We start from the raw sequence: 15,695 nt of genomic DNA, 5'->3' as shown, positions 1-15,695 counted from the left end.
GCTTTACTTAGCCATAATTTAGGCCCTTGGACACACATGTAACCTTATCCAAAAACACTTGAAGAATTTTTCCAGGTGTGTTCTGTGTTGTACGTAGCAGAGTGTTCCTAAAGCCCTGCATATCCCGGTGTAATCTGCTCCTTTCCTGGCCTCAGCACTGCTGTTAATGAACAGTTGCAGTGATGGACAAGCAGAAGAAGAAAGAAAACTCACATAGATTCCTGGAGACCTGTTCCCTTCCTCTGAAGAAAATAGAAACAGTTCCCAGTTATCTAGCAGGTGACCATTTGGCTGATGGATTATGTTTTCAAGGGGAGCTACTTCTAGTTTCTCTATCACCTTGACATCATTGGCATGTGTCATGAGATACTTAAGTGTTAATGCTAAGGTCCCTGGAAGGTGGTGACAGCCCAATCTAGGCCTGCGGGCATGAGTGTCAGCTTAGATGGTGATTCTGTCTCTGGGAAGAGGAGGGTAACTATTTCATGGGAAATCGGCTGCAGCACTAGCCATGGGCTTGGGGCTTCACGAAGGAGGTTTTAGTCTGTGTATGAGGAAGGTGTCATTTATCACTAGAGGAAGGTGAATGGGGGGAACTGATCCAGAACTCTGCCTTCCCTCCCTCCCCCTTCCTCCCCATCTCTCCTGGAAAGAAAGGAGGATTGCATCTAATCATTCATGTCTGATGTTGGCCATGCCTTTGTGAGTGTGGATTGGAGGAAGCTGCAAACTAAAAGGAACATATGTGTGTGTGCATGTGTGTGCGTGTGTATTTGGTGTCAATTATTGATGGGTCCAAGTCCTTCACACCTTCTCACCTCATTGTGTGGATAGTCACTATTTATTTCATTTAGCTGTGTCGCCAGGCATTTTACCAAAGATTTTGTCCAGATCTCTTTCGGCAAGTGTGTGTGCATAAGAGAGTGAGAGAGTGACAGAGTGGGAGACAGAGAGAGAGAGAGATTGATTGATTTTTTATAAAGAGTGTGTGAAATGCTGGCTGCCCCATCTTAAGTTGCAGACAACCAACCTTGTTGGGTCCACTGTGTTCCCTAATTATGATTGCCATTAGGAGTAATTATTATCTGCCTCATTGAGTTGGCGGTTGGGAGGCTGCCTGAGACAGATGCTTCTCCCAGGATCTTGGGAACCCAAAGCAGGGAGCAATCAGCCACAAGTGCTCTAACATGTTTAGGCATCACCCGTCTCTCTTGTGTCCCTTCGTTGGGCTTAATACTCGTTGAGTTTCCAATTGCATGAAAGTTCTGCAGCTACAAAACCAGCCTGTGAGCATGCACATACAGGAACTGTTCTGATTAGATGTGTGAATTCTTGGCTTTTCCCAGGTCTGCAGGTGGATCATACCTCTCTTTATGCCATTGTGTTCTTTTCATGAACAGCAGAGGCAAGGGTGGAGTTGATCCTAGTAGTGATGATGCTAGTAGGGATGCCTGACTGTGAGTCCTGGCTCAGTTCCCAACTCCAGCTTCTGGTTAATGCAGCTGGTGAGGACTGAAGTGGTTTGATCCCTACTACTATGAAGGTGGGAGAATTAGGACTGAGTCCTGGACTCATGACTTTGGCACAACCCAACTATAGTTAGCTACTGTGGATATTTAGGAAATGAACAATCAGATGGGAGTTCTCTGCCAGTCCTTCTATGTATCTCTTTCTCTCTCTGCTAAATAAAGTAAATGAAAAAGTAAGTAAATATATAAATGAAATAAAAGATGCAGGTGTTTATCTTAGAAATTAAGATGCTCACACTGCATATGGAAGTGCCTGACTCTGGTTGCTAATTCCAACTTCCTGCTAATGCGGACTGTAGCAGGCAGGTAGAGTAATGGCTCAGTGAAATGGGTATGTGGCACCTTTGTGGGACATGTAGCTTGAATTCCTGGCTCCTAGTTCTGGCCCCAGCCCAGTCTTGGCCATTGCAAGCATTTGGGGAGAGAACCAACAGATGGGCTTTTCTCTCCCTCTCCCTGTCTTGAAAATAAATCAATAGCATTTGAAACACAAAAATAAAGGAACTCTCACTTGTACATTTCTCTTCTAAAATTACATTAACCTTTTTTTTTTTTTTTGGAAAACAGAAAAATCATGACCAAGAGGGATCCTCTGTGAGAGGTTAGGTTTGAAATGGTCTGAGAAGGCAAGTGTAGATAGTGGAAAACACCCAACAGGAAAGCCACTGTTCTAATTAGGAGCACAATGTTGATCACTCCAGTTTTCTTGGACTTATTCAGCCTCTTTGTATTTACTGAATGCCTCTGAAATAAGTATGCCCCCAGATAAGTATTTGGCATTTGGTAGCCAGGAGCCTGTGCCCAACACAGATGCTGTACCAGGCAGGAAAGCTCACCAACCCCAAAAGAGGAGCGCATTCACATCCTGATTGTTTCCAGCATTTTTCCAGGTTCTACTATAGCCTCAGGTGGAGGCTTCCGGGTGCTTGCCGAAGACAGCACACACCTTCGTGGGCCAGCACCCCTCTCCTTACAGACCACTTCCTCCCGGAGCAGTCCACGCTAGCTCCAACCACTAAATCAGACTCCCTGAAGAGCTTTCTAAAATGTGTCAGAGAGGAAGGAGACACCCCTATGGCCTCCAGTGCAAACCGCAGACCCAATGCAGTGAACTGAGAGTCAGTTGACTGTGCAGACTCCCAGTCTTCCCTCTTTTCCAAAGCCAACTGGGCTTCCCAATCCAGGGCGTGGGAGCCTGGTTGGGAGTGAGAAGGGACACCATATCTGTGACATGAACACCTTCATACAGTCAGGAGCAAAGCCATTGAAGGCCCCCTTGTCACTGATGTGGGATCAGGGTATAGGGGGAGTCTTTCCTACTCTCCATCTTTCCAGGAGTGAGAAATTGCCTTGGTTGCTACTCTTCACTACACAGGCTCCTTGGGCAAATGAATTCCCCTGTTCAAATATGAAGCAAATGAAAGTCGCATTGTAGCAATTTCCAGGAATTTGTAGTCCTGGTTATTACATAGAGAAGCTGCTTAGTGGGAAAATATTACCAAAAAAACGTGTCTGTCTGGGTTTTCATAAAACATGAAAAAATAGTCCTGTAGAGAAATAGAAATCTAGGGCTTTCTCAGTAGTGTTAGAGCTGTCCTCAGGTACGATTTCATTAAAGTGTGGAGTTGCTGCTTCTGTTTTTCGTTTGTGGGAGGAATTCAGGATGGAGAGTGATCACCAGGAGGCAGTAGCGAGGACAGCGCTAGAGCAGCCCGGCTTACCTCCCCGGCCCCTTTGAGTCTTCAGGTCTCCACTTCTCCCTCCCCATTTCGCTGCTGCCACGGTCCAGCCTGAACCCTGCCTGCAGGTGTCCAGAGTAGAATATCACACCCCATCCTTCTGAGGTTTCCTCCTCCCCAGGCTAAGACACAGGACACTGAGCACCCCTGAAACCCAATCAGAAGAAGCCAGCCCTGGCCACACCACAAGACCAGACCTCTCAGCTTCCCAAATTCCTGTCATTTTCCAACCACCCAATTGGGGTAGGCTTGTGCCTGCCATCTTAGGAAGATACATAAGTCTGTCTGCTTTGTCTTTGGAATTGCAGAGTTAAAAAAAAATCCATCATTTCATTCTCCTTTCATTGAATTGTAACAGATATGGGCTAAAACATGGGGAGTGCAGAAACCAACTAAGCTAAAAATGGAAGTACTTCCCCCTGCGCCACCCTCCTCACGTCCCAATCCCCAGGGAACAACCCTGCTGTAGATGGTACCTGCTTGGTCAGAGTTCTCCAAAGAGGACACGAAGAAGGCTGTTGCAGATCCAACAGTCCCACTGTTAATATCCTCTGTTGATGGCTCTTAGTAGAGATGTGGCATGCCTTGACTGCAAACCCGCGCACATGAAGGTGCACTCTGAGGTGACTAAGCAAGGCCGTGGCGTTGCCGTAGCCACGTGCTCAGGGATCCTGCTGGATTCTGCAGTGCACACTTCTTGATGTTCAAGCTGTCTGCCCTTTCGCTTGCGAAGAATGGGAGACTAGCTTTGTACATGCGCAGGGAATTTTTTGAAGATTTATTTTTATTTGAAAGGCAGCTTTTATAGAGAGCGAGGTCACCTATGACCTTATTCAACTCTCCCTCTCTCCCCCTTGCCTTGCAAAGTGGCCACAACAGAGCTAGACCATCCTCTGCTGCTTTCCCAGGCTGTAAGCAGAGAGCTGGATCACAACTGGAGAAGCCTGGACACAAGTCGGTGCTCATATGGGATGTTGATGCTTGCAGGCGGAGGATTAGCCTGTTATGTCACCGTGTTGGTCCATCTAGGGGCTTTTTCAGTCACTGTTAAAGTTGGAGCAGCTTGGGACAGTTCAGAATCTGGGGAGTGCCTTAACACTGCCGGGAAGTGCACCAGGGACCCATCTAAGGGACAGTGTTCAAAGGTGGGCCTTGTTTGTGAGCAGGGGTGAGGGTCCGGTTTCTCCAGCTCCAGATCTTCAACACCACAACTTCTCTTGGAGCTGCCTCCTGAAGCCCCTCGGCCTGTGGCTGCAGCCAATTTTCATGACCCAGCACAGTCTGAGCTGCTGTGCTTCCACTGTATGTTTCTGAAAGAGCAAGTTGTTTATGTGGCAACACTGTTGTTTAGATCTGCTAAGGTTGCCCAATTCTTGTTGAGGCATCCTTCTGCCGCCTCCTCTGGTTCTGAAGGATTTAAGGGTAAACCTTCCAGTTTATGCACTCCAGCAAACTTAATGCTCTTGGAGGTCGAGCATAGTGCCACCTTCAGGAGAGCATGGGGACTACAGGACCAGGAGGTGACCTCCCAGAGGGAGGATCCGCGGGCTGACATTCCCAAGGCAAGGAGAGCTACACCTTGGGTGACGCTGCAGTCATTGGTGAGGCTAGCACTAGGTTAGTACTTAGGGAATCCATTGTAAATACAGTATTTTCTACCAACGGGGTTCATTTTCCTCTCATTAGAATGGGGACAAAAGACTCTTACTGACCTCGTATTCACTTAGTAGCCATGTTTGACTTCTGGAATCTTATGAACTTGGCATTTTTGTAGCTAGAATAAACCTGGCTTTTCTTTGTCTTAATGGCTCATTAAATCAATATCTTACCTTGATCCCTTGAATATTTGCTGTTTTTTTTTAATGCCAGCAAAAAGTGTGTGCCTGTCAGCGAGGGAGAAAGAAGTGAACATGCCCTCAACAGTTGGAGCTGAGCTGTATGGAAGACAAGGGCAAGGAACTCAGGCCAAGTTTCCCATACAAGTGCTCAAGTCCATGCCTGCTCCCTGCCAGGGTCCACATTATTAGGAAACCAAATTCAGGAACCAGAGCCAAGTGGTCTGGTATGGGATGTGGGTATCCTAATGTATACCTTCACCGCTAAATCAAACACCTGCCCAAATCTTACTGTGTTTTAATAAGCCAGAAAATGGAAGCAACACTGTCCGCCAGACCACCAATTTGATTCAAAGCAACACCTCCCAAGGCTCATACTTCTTGGAATCGTCACTGTCCCCTGGTCAGAACTCTGGGTATTTTCCAAACATGTGTTACTCTTTAGAGTCCTGATGGAAGACCGCTAGGTGAGTGTGGTGGTGACTCTATGGCAAGAAGAGAAGACGGGGCTGAAGGGCTCCCCGGAATAGCTCAGAGCTCTGGGAGCAATCCAGGTTGTTGCTCTTTTAATTTTCCTAAAATAAGAAAAAGAAAAATGACAGTTAGTGGAGAGAAACTTGCAAGTATCTCGGCCCTTGTCCTTGTGAGCACACTGAACAACCCCTGCCCCTCCCCGCAACTGCCTGCCCCTCCCACCGCAGCCACTGGGATACCTCCATTGACTCCTGCTATGTGTTACTCTAGCCTTTTGGAGCTTTATAGCTTCTATAAGAAACAAACCATTTGAAGAGCTAAGAAATGGGACCAGGACAGATTTCCTTGCCTTTACTGGAAAGCATTTTCCTTTTTAAAAAAAAAAAAATTATTGGGCCCGGCGGCGTGGCCTAGCAGCCAAAGTCCTCGCCTTGAAAGCCCCGGGATCCCATATGGGTGCCGGTTCTAATCCCGGCTGGTCCACTTCCCATCCAGCTCTCTGCCTGTGGCCTGGGAAAGCAGTCGAGGATGGCCCAATGCATTGGGACACTGCACCCACATCGGAGACCTGGAGGAGCTCCTGGCTCCTGGCTTCGGATTGGCACAGCACCGGCCGTTGCGGCTCACTTGGGGAGTGAATCATTGGACGGAAGATCTTCCTCTCTGTCTCTCCTCCTCTCTGTATCTCTGACTGTAATAAAATAAATAAATCTTTAAAAAAGATTTATTTTTATTGGGAAGTCAGAGATACAGAGAGGAGAGACAGAGAAGAAGATTTTACTCCCCAAGTGGCTGCTATGGCTGGAGCTGAGCTGACCTAAAGCCAGCAGCCAAGAGCTTCTTCCGGAACTCCCATGAGGGTGCAGGGTCCCAAGACTTTGGGCCATCCTCAATTGCTTTCCCAGGCCACAAGCAGGAAGCTGAAAGGGAAGTGGAGCAGCTGGGATAGGAACCAGTGCCTATATGGAATCCCAGTAGTTGCAATGTGAGGATTTAGCCACTAGGCTATCGCGCTGGGCCCTGGGTGTTTTCTTTCGGTGTGATAAAGGGAATTAGGGAAAGCTCATTGAGTTGCAGACCTCAAAATCTTTAAAACATCCCATTCTGAGTTGACATTCTAATTTATTGAGAATTCTGAAAGTGGTTTGTAAGCAAACTGCAGTCATCATTACACGCTGGCTGACAGCAAGGGAGTGAGAACGGGCTGGCCCAGCGAGGCCTTTAGGGTATGTGGGTCCAGTCCACAAAACTACCTTCTGGTTTGGCATCACTTTCCCCTCCTGGCAGCTGCCTGCCTCTGCAGGGCTGCAGACTGAGTATCCTGGCAGCATCCCTTGAGACACTTTGGACAACTGGGTATGGAGAGTGGTTCAGCTAGAGCTTTTAGGAATGACTCTTGCTGTATGACCCACTAACTTTAGTATCTGATAGTGTCAAGTGTAGATGGATAGCTACAAAATTGCAAGTAGTTCATGGGGTCTTTTCTGCCTAACTCTATTTTTTTTTTAAAAAAAAAAGGATTTTCAGGCATCTCAGAAAAAGTATAATGCAACAAGGGTAAGAATTACCTTGGGGAGGAAAGAACAGAGTGAGAGAATTCTACATGAGACTGAAGAACACTGGCCTTGTCCAGCTGTCCACATTTGCCATAGTTGCACTGTTGCTTTCAGTTAAGTTCATAGTGAAGTTCACCCGTGCAAAACAGTGTTTCCTAAGTACGTATGTGGAGAAATCACACACAAGCCTGGGGAACAAAGCTCGCCTGCCCTCTGCCTCACCATGCCATCCAGGCCATGGGTCCTCAGTGACTGGTTCTGGAACATGTGCTAATGAGCATTGCAAACAGGATACCCAAAGTAGCAGGATTCTCTGGGAGTCAAACTAAGTTTTAGAAAATGAAGCGAAGTGTTGTGATGGTAGACTGAGGATGAGGGAGGGCTGGAGGGAGGGCGGATGCCTATTAAAATCTTGATAGAAAGTTCTAAGCAGCAAATAAGAGGCTTAAATACATAAAGAGCAAGGCTAAATTTGGACCAATTTCCTGTGAAATCTCTTGTGTAATATTTTCAATTTGTGCTTGTTTAATGTGGTTTATTTTCTTAAGGTTCACAGTATAGGTTTTAAATTCTGCCCTGACTGCACATATGTGTTGAGAGGTTATGAAACTAGAGCTAGCCCAGGCTGGTCTCCAACTGGATGCCCCTTAGTGGAAAACATTACCTCCTTTTTCAATACCTCAAATGGCTTTGTGGGCACACACTCTGCTGTGGCTTCCACCAGGCTCCTGCCTGCTTTTCTGTCCCCTGGCTTTCTCAACTCATGGCTGCTTTGATTTGTGCAGCTGTGGCTGGATTTCTTTGCTCCCGATCAGGTGTCTAGGGCTGTGTTGGGCTGATCTGTTAACCCCTTGGTGAAGTGTCAAGTTCTCAATGCAAAGGAATAAATCTGCCCCAGGAATCATGTCCGGTCCTCTTGTGGACTCTAATGGGCAGCACTCAGTTCTGATTTTGGACCCTGCTGGTCTGTACCAGACCATCTCTAAGATGGAGTCCATTCCTGTACACCTGGCAGTAACGTTACTGGTGACCTGAAGTTAGAGTATGAGACCTACATTGTAAATTCAGACCTTAGGCAGGCTAGAGGAGGTCTCTCTTACATACAATACCTACTATCTCAGACTTTGTATTAAAGTTACCTGGAGTTTGTTGCTGCTCAGGTTCTATAATACTTTCTGTATCTTCCTTCAATACCCAGTACAATGGAAGGACTCGGTGTTGATGTGCAAACCCATATGGGTATAAAAGGGTTGAAAAGAGCTAAGTGAAATTCTTTAAACAGAGACCCATAGGTGATATATTTATTTGCATAAGTGTTTTTGTTGTTTTTAATACCTTTCAGCAAAATAGTCATCCTTCACCCAGCAAACTTTTACCAAGGATTTTTTTTTCCAAAAAGTTTCTAATAGTATACAAGGCACCCGAACTAAAAATGACTGTGGACACTCCAGCTTCCATTTCCATCTCTGCCACCCGGTTAGTTTCTCTGCTCTCACTTGCCCCACTCTCCAAATAACTCAAGTGTGATATTGGGAAACCAGCCCCTTGGATGTAAGACTCCTTCTGCGATCCTTCTAGAGTGACAATTCCACCATACTTCCTCAGGTGTCTATCTGGCTTCTGCCCAGCCATCCATCCAGCTTGTCTTCTGGATGTATTTCAAAGTAAATTGCAGACACCAGTGACTTGACCCCCTAACCACTTCTGAATATGTATCAATAACAAGAGTTCAGTGTTTGTTCATTTTTTCCTTTTGTGGTTGGAGTTCTTGGAGAGTGAAAATGCACAAATAGTTATGTGCTGCATTGTGAGATTTCAAAGAAGGGCTGTATTCTCAACCTGTGAGGGTGCATCACCTGGTGACTTGTTAGCTGTAGTGTGTGGCATTTTGCTCGGTGATGTGGGCACATGATGAAGTCAGGCAGCGATAAATTTCTCCGAACATGTTCTCGTCATTTAGCAAGGCATGACAATATGGCCGCCTTTTAATCGGAAAAAGGACTTGAAAGGCAGAGTTAGAGGGAGTTACAGATACAGATCTTCCATTGGCTGTTTGTTCTCCCAATGGTCAGAACAAGCTGAAACCAGGAACTGAAAATGTCATCCAGGTCCCCTGTGGGAGTGGCAGGGTGCAAGGATCTGAGACATCTTCCACTGTTTTCCCAGGTACCTTAACAGGGAGCTAGATTAGAAATGGAATAGTTAGGAAGTAATTGGTGCTTATATGGGATAGAACAACATGGTCCCCTTATGGTCACATCCAAGAAAACAAAAAGAGCTTATATTTTTAAAATTTTCATCCACTTGAAGGGTGGGGAGAGAGAGCAGAAAGGAGAAAAGGAAGGAAGGAAGGAGAGAAGAAGGGAGAGAGGAAAGGAAAGGGAGGGGAAAAGGGAAGATGGGAGGGAAGGGTATTTCTTATCTGCTGGCTTACTTCTTGAGGAGCTACGATGGCCGCAGGCTGGGACCTACGCCAGGATCCCAGCATTTCATCTGGGTGGCAGGGTCCCAAGCACCTGAGCCATCACCTGCCTCACAGGATGCATTATCGGGAAACTGAATTGAAAGCAGAGGATCCAGGAGCTGAAGCAGCACTGTCCAATGGAATCCAGGAACTCCATGGGCTGCCCATCCCTCTGCATCTGCCCTACAGCCACTTCTCATTTAGGATGCCATTTTCCTTTCTAGCTTTTTCCATTGCTAGTACCTAATGATGAAGTGATCTCGGTAACACCCAGCAATTCTTCTGTCTCGGTGCCGAGGAGCCACATCCTTGTGTTCTCAGTCTGTTGATTCTTGTCAGGAAGGAGTAATAAAGACTATGTGAGGCTTCCCAGCTGAAGGTCTCACTTTGTAGCACACTGATGCCAGCGCCTTCTGCCACCTCTGTCCATCTCCTTTGTCTTGCTGCTGGCAGTGGGAAAGGCCATCAGTCTTGTGGGAAGCTACATGCACTTTAGCATCCTGGAACCGAAATGTACATCCATGTTGCATGGACTTTGGGCACGTTATCCTTTCCCACTTAGTACCTTGGCTTCCCATATCTGTTAGAAAGAAGACAGTTGTGGTGATAATCCAGTGAGGTCAGGGGTGCACATGATCTGGCACGTAGTAAAGAGTCTATGGCTTTAACTGTTATTGCTGTAATCACTTAAATACCAGCTCAGTGTGGGAGTAGAGGTCAATGTGCTTGCGGGTATAGTTAATTGAGAAAGACTTCAACAGTTTTCAGATCAATCAAGGGAATCTTCCAGGTCGTCAATGACCTTGAGAGGAAATGCCGAAAGTGTCTTTCCCCCAAGTGTTTTCATGAAAGTTGAGCACTGTGTAGCCTCAGATGAGATGTCCGTTCTTGTTCCACTCAGGGTAAGCTGTCAGAGGTACCTCGTGCTGGCTAGTGTCCTGTCTTCTACACAGTCCTCAGGTCTTTGAAGTTCCAGAGGGTTCATTTTTCATTCAGGCAGAGCACCATTGCTGAAACTCAGGAGCTGTCTTAGGCTTCTCCTTTCTGGTGTTCTTCGTAGCAGATCCACCACAAGTTCAAGAGGGAGTTTTGTCTGCTTCTTGCCTCCCAGGTCACTTGCTTGGTGGTAGCCCACATGACACCTTGCTTGGAAGTCTCATGAGTGTAGGTTTGCTTATATCCTAAGAAGACTTCCGCATGGGATGTTCAGCTCTTTTTAAGAAGTGAACCAAAGTTAATTGCTGTTTCCACCTCATGGTGTCAGTGAGAGAAGACAAAGCCAGGTTTGAAAAATTGCAAATCTGGAAACTCTGAGGATTGGCCAGATTATGAGGCACACTGGCTCATGGCACGATCCAGAGGCCCAAAAAGGACACCGGGGTCCCAAGCACTTTTTACTGTGGAATCAGAAAAGGAATCTGAGGTGGGGGTGGGGGATAGGAAGACAGGTATATGGCTTAGCTGACTTCGGGCATGGAGCGTGGAGGTAGGCAAGCAGTCTAAGGACAAGCCACACTGGACACGTATTATAATCATGATCATTTCCCTGTACTCTGTGTACTCTATGTGCCAGACATTTGCTGCAGCAGCTAGTGCAGAGGCCCACAGGGGGTGTGATGCCTTCCCAGGGGTCCTGAATGAGATGGAGCTACGATGTAGAGTCAGTGGTCAGCAGTGGTTCTCTGAAACCCGAGCTGAAGCAGCTCCAAGCCCCCAGCCCCTGTAGGCCGGTCTTATCAGATCAGGCCATCATGGAGCAGATAGACAGGTAAGTCTCTGAGACCCCTGAACCCAATTAAAGTTATACCACAAAGAAATCAAACTCATGTGGTTTGCATTTCAGAGAGCTCCATTTGGTGGAGTGTTCCTGTTTTAATTCGGTAACCTAATGCAGACCATGTGAACATTTGAAACGCTTTTAACAGTTAAACCAGCTCAAATAACACAAAACCAGAGCAGCAATAAAGAATGAATTAAAGCTGATTGCAACTGTGGCCAACATATATTTTTTTTCCTTTCTTGCAGAGAACTTAGAGGGAAATAGAATATAGAAGTGGTGGGGAAAAGAGACCGATATCCCCATTTTCAGCTTTGAATAAATCAGTGGGTGCTTTTATTTCTTCAGCAAATGTTTGAAGCAGATTAAGTTAGAAGGTGTGCTTAAGTCTTGAAGGGATTTGTGGATGACAGAGCAAAGAAGGTTGACATCTTTTGGAACTAAGATCTGGGTCAGTTAGTAACCATACCTCACCCCTTACGCTGTGTGCCTGGTTAGCTCAGTGAACACAGCCCTGTGCCTGCAGAGGTCAAGAGTTCAGCCTTGCATGGGTCAGTTAGCCTCAACTACAAGAGGCAGAGAAGAAAAACCCACTTTAGGGCCATAGCCTGTGTTTCTCCAGGAATCCCCAAGGAAGGAGAAGCTAAACTATCATGAGTGATCTGTGGAAATATTTTATATGTCAGGTGCTGTATCTAGAACCTAGAGAACCCAGTCCCTGTTACATAACTTAGTTACTGAGCGCCCCCCGCCCAACTGTGTCTCAGCTTTCTTGTCTGTAAAATGAAGATGTTATTATGAATGCCTAGTTTACAGGTGGTGAGATGCAGGCACACATAGGTTAACCTGCTTGCCCCAGTTGCATAGGAAATCATTGCCAGGGTCAGCATTGAAAGCTTAGTGTGGTGTGAAAAGCGGCAGCACAGCCACCCTATTATCTTTGGAGCAAGGCAAAGCTACTCAGATAACTGCAGCTACTGATAACAAGGGCAGATAACATGAATGTCCGCCTCTTGTCAAGGGGTGACCGTAATTGTAACCATACCCGGAGTTCTCACCGTGGTCAGCATGCAGGGTCCTACAACCTCTCCATCCTTGTTGACTGAATTCAATTTTCTGCACACCTTGACACTGTCTCCTGAGGAGTGCATGCCATGTTCTATCCCTCAAGGGAGAGATTTCTATGAATTAAAAACCTCAAGGGATGCCAAATGTGCTTTGAATTTATTCCCATGCAACTCTAGCCACTGGATGCTGCAGTGGTGGGTGAGATGGCTTGGCCCATCGGTGATAACTAACTGCTTGCCAGATTTCCCAGAATGTGCTGACTTTGTCAGAGCTCCAGGGGAGGAAGAGAGGAAGGATTCATTAATTTCAGATCCATTAGTGACGGAAAGCTTGCCAAAGTGGGAAAGAGTAAAACTTCAGGAAGAAACTTTATTTGCAAACTCCTGAGAGATTAGCCTTAGTGGCAGGGAGCCGAGGGACCACTGGTGGGCAGGGAGGCTCTGCTGAGACCCTCTATTCCATTCCATTTCCTTCCTTCCAGAGCAGTGGGAAGGCAGTCTGGCAGTCACAGTAAAAGGCACAGCCCAGTTCCTATGCCTGACCTCAGCGATCACTCCCGCATTGGATAATTTGCCTCCTTTCTCTCCACAAAGTAAGAACTCGTGTTGGTGATGCCCACTGGACTCCCTAAACAAAGCTTCAAGTTACAAACCAAAAGAGAAGTCCAATCTCATTGCTGGCTCTTCATTCTTAACCTTACAGGTGCAGTGTGGTGATTCAGGTATGTTGGAATAGGTCACTGCTTTCACAGCTCCAGCTCTGTGGTTTCTGGGGGGAGGAATGGATTTAAACACTTGATGAATGTGATGTCTGTTCCCCTAGCAGGTGATGGAAATCTAGTTACCTTGCTGCACAGCTCTGCTTTCAGGGATTACAGCCCACTTAACTTTCTTTAAGGCCTAGATAAACATAGGCAGCCCGGTCTCCTAAATAGTCCTCGGATTATTGGTCTGGCCACAGGGAACTTTCTAGAAAAGTTTTTGGTTCTTTGGATTCACTTTGCTTGATTCTGTCCTCATGCAACAGCATGGCTGTATGACATTTTGTGTGTTTACCTATGGGCTCATCATGTGCTGGAGATCAATCAATGGTAGGAAAATACTTACTGAAAAATCACTGGGGACTACAACAAAGTGAGCTGGTACCCGAAGTAGCAATCAGCATAAACATCTGCTTTTCTCCTTAATATTTTTCATATCAAGACCTCACACCATCTGCTTTCAGAAAGCCCATCCTGCAAAAGGGTTCTTCCTGGATGTAAGGCCAAGATAACCAAACTCCTTGACTTCTAGGAAACATTCAGTGAATCCCCACCCCCTTACTCAATTTGCTCTTCTAGAATAGCAAATAGCTGCAGAACCATTGCATGAGGGCATGAGGCTGTCAGAGCTTGCTGTGGTTCAGGCTTGGGAGTTACCATAGGTCTTCTTACTCTACACTCAGTCTTCATAAACAAGTATTTGTTGGTCCCCCTTCTCCTGATGTGTTCTGTCTTCTTTGAAATCTATTCTGTGCCTACTCGCTAGAACACAGCATCCCCTTGCTTGAAGTGATAATCCCAGCTTTTAAAATGTTGCAGAAAAGTCTTACGTTTTGCTATTCCTAGTCATGGTCCCCTAATAGATACTCTAAAAGCAACCTGTGTTTATTCTTTGAAGGGTTGTGAATTTGTAGATAGTTGCAGTAAAAATTTAACTAATGGCTTTCCCCTTCCCTAGACTGTATGCGTAGAGTTTTTCCCCTCCATGGTTGTCACAGAACTCAACTCAGTGCCCGACACATAGTAGGTTCTTTAAATACATGCAGATTTTTTCACATGAGTGTGTTTTTATATATGCATACAATATATGTGATGAATAGGTTCTAATCTGAAATGCATCCTAAGTACTTCAACATTTCTGTTAGTATCTCCAGTCTCTTGATGCACTCACTTTCTCTGCTCAGTTCTCCACATGTCTCATCTCCAATTTTTTGCAGCAAGCATCCCCACAGTGCATCTAAACAGAAATATTTTTTTTAGGAGTAAATGACTTTTAACTTTAGCCAAAGTCGGAACAAAAAGAAGCCTCCTCTTTGTTTCTCGACCCTTCCCACCACCAGCACGATCTTAATTTCAAAGCTGGTGATGAGGACTGAACATGGAAAAGGGTCTGGCTCTTTTCTTTTGGCAGCAGCGACCTTGGGAGTAATTTAGAGATCACATTTCAGACCCATTTTTGCACATCATCAAAGCAAGTGGACAGGAACTGAGGCTTTTGAAATTGGAGGGGCCAGGCCAGTTTTCAAGCTATTCCAATTGGAATTCTAAGGCGACACAGGCTCAGCAAACAGTTCTCCCCGACCCACCCCTGGTATGGCGTCTTGGGTTCCTTGGGAAATGTGATCCTTAGTGTTGCTTTCATTATGCCTACCACAGCGTTTCAGGCCAAGACATCCTAAATCACGACATCCATCCTGCACACCCCCCTCCATCCGGAGGACCTAAATATTGGGACTTGAGGGCCCCCTCCTTTGGGGAGGGACTACTTCCTGACTGGGTGATTGTTCTCGGTAATGATCTGATATGAATTTTCGACTTGGGACTCTGGACCCAGCCACATAGAATGTGATGCGTGAGCTTTCCCCAGTTCTCAACAGGGAGCAAGTGCTCCTCCAAATCATGTTGACATAATGTGTGGCAAGGCAGGCCAGCAGAAAGTAAGATAAAGGTGATCACGTTCAAGACAAAGTGACTGAAAGCAACAGAGACATTCCTCATCCGAAGGGCAAGAAAAAGGCGATGCAGGCACTCCGGACATCTCAGACGTAATTTCTTGTTATGCACTGCATCTATTGAAGCAGCAGCCGGAAGTGCACAGTGCTCTGCAGCTGCTTTCCATAACCGCATGCTGGGCTCCGGGAGGAGTGAGTCACAGATGCTGAGAAACCACTCCGTGGCTCACTTTGAGCAATTCCTATTAAATTATTGAAAAGAGAATGTACTAGGCTTGTCTGTTGCTATTTTCCTATGTTCAATGAAACAAATTCTCTGTGCTGGAAGTAAATTCTCTGGAAGCAAAGATGAGCACCAGAAAACCTGGGCCCAAGCCCGGCTGCCCGTTAACTGATCTGTGTCCTTGGACCTGCTTGCTTACTTCCTCTGTGTCTTGGTTACCTCATCTCTGAAGTCAGAATGAGCCATGGGCTCACCATGTCATCCTCAGGAGATGAAATCATACCTATGAGTTTAGCATTGTATTTGCTGTAGGGATGC

General features: G+C 46.2%; 1 protein-coding gene and 1 pseudogene across 2 annotated transcripts in view; one reads left to right on the top strand and one right to left on the bottom strand.

The window, feature by feature from the left end:
* Positions 1-15,695, top strand: part of CREB5 (cAMP responsive element binding protein 5) — a 392,014-nt gene that overhangs the window by 163,656 nt on the left and 212,663 nt on the right. The window lies entirely within an intron of this gene.
* The window catches only part of LOC105941652 (small ribosomal subunit protein eS24-like), a 35,315-nt pseudogene that overhangs the window by 3,125 nt on the left and 16,495 nt on the right, over positions 1-15,695 (bottom strand).

This window comes from Ochotona princeps, chromosome 20 (genome assembly GCF_030435755.1).
Source record: "Ochotona princeps isolate mOchPri1 chromosome 20, mOchPri1.hap1, whole genome shotgun sequence".
In the NCBI taxonomy this organism is placed as follows: Eukaryota; Metazoa; Chordata; class Mammalia; order Lagomorpha; family Ochotonidae; genus Ochotona; species Ochotona princeps.
The sequence above is the reverse complement of the archived record's forward strand: the minus strand, read 5'-3'. Positions and strand labels throughout refer to the sequence as shown.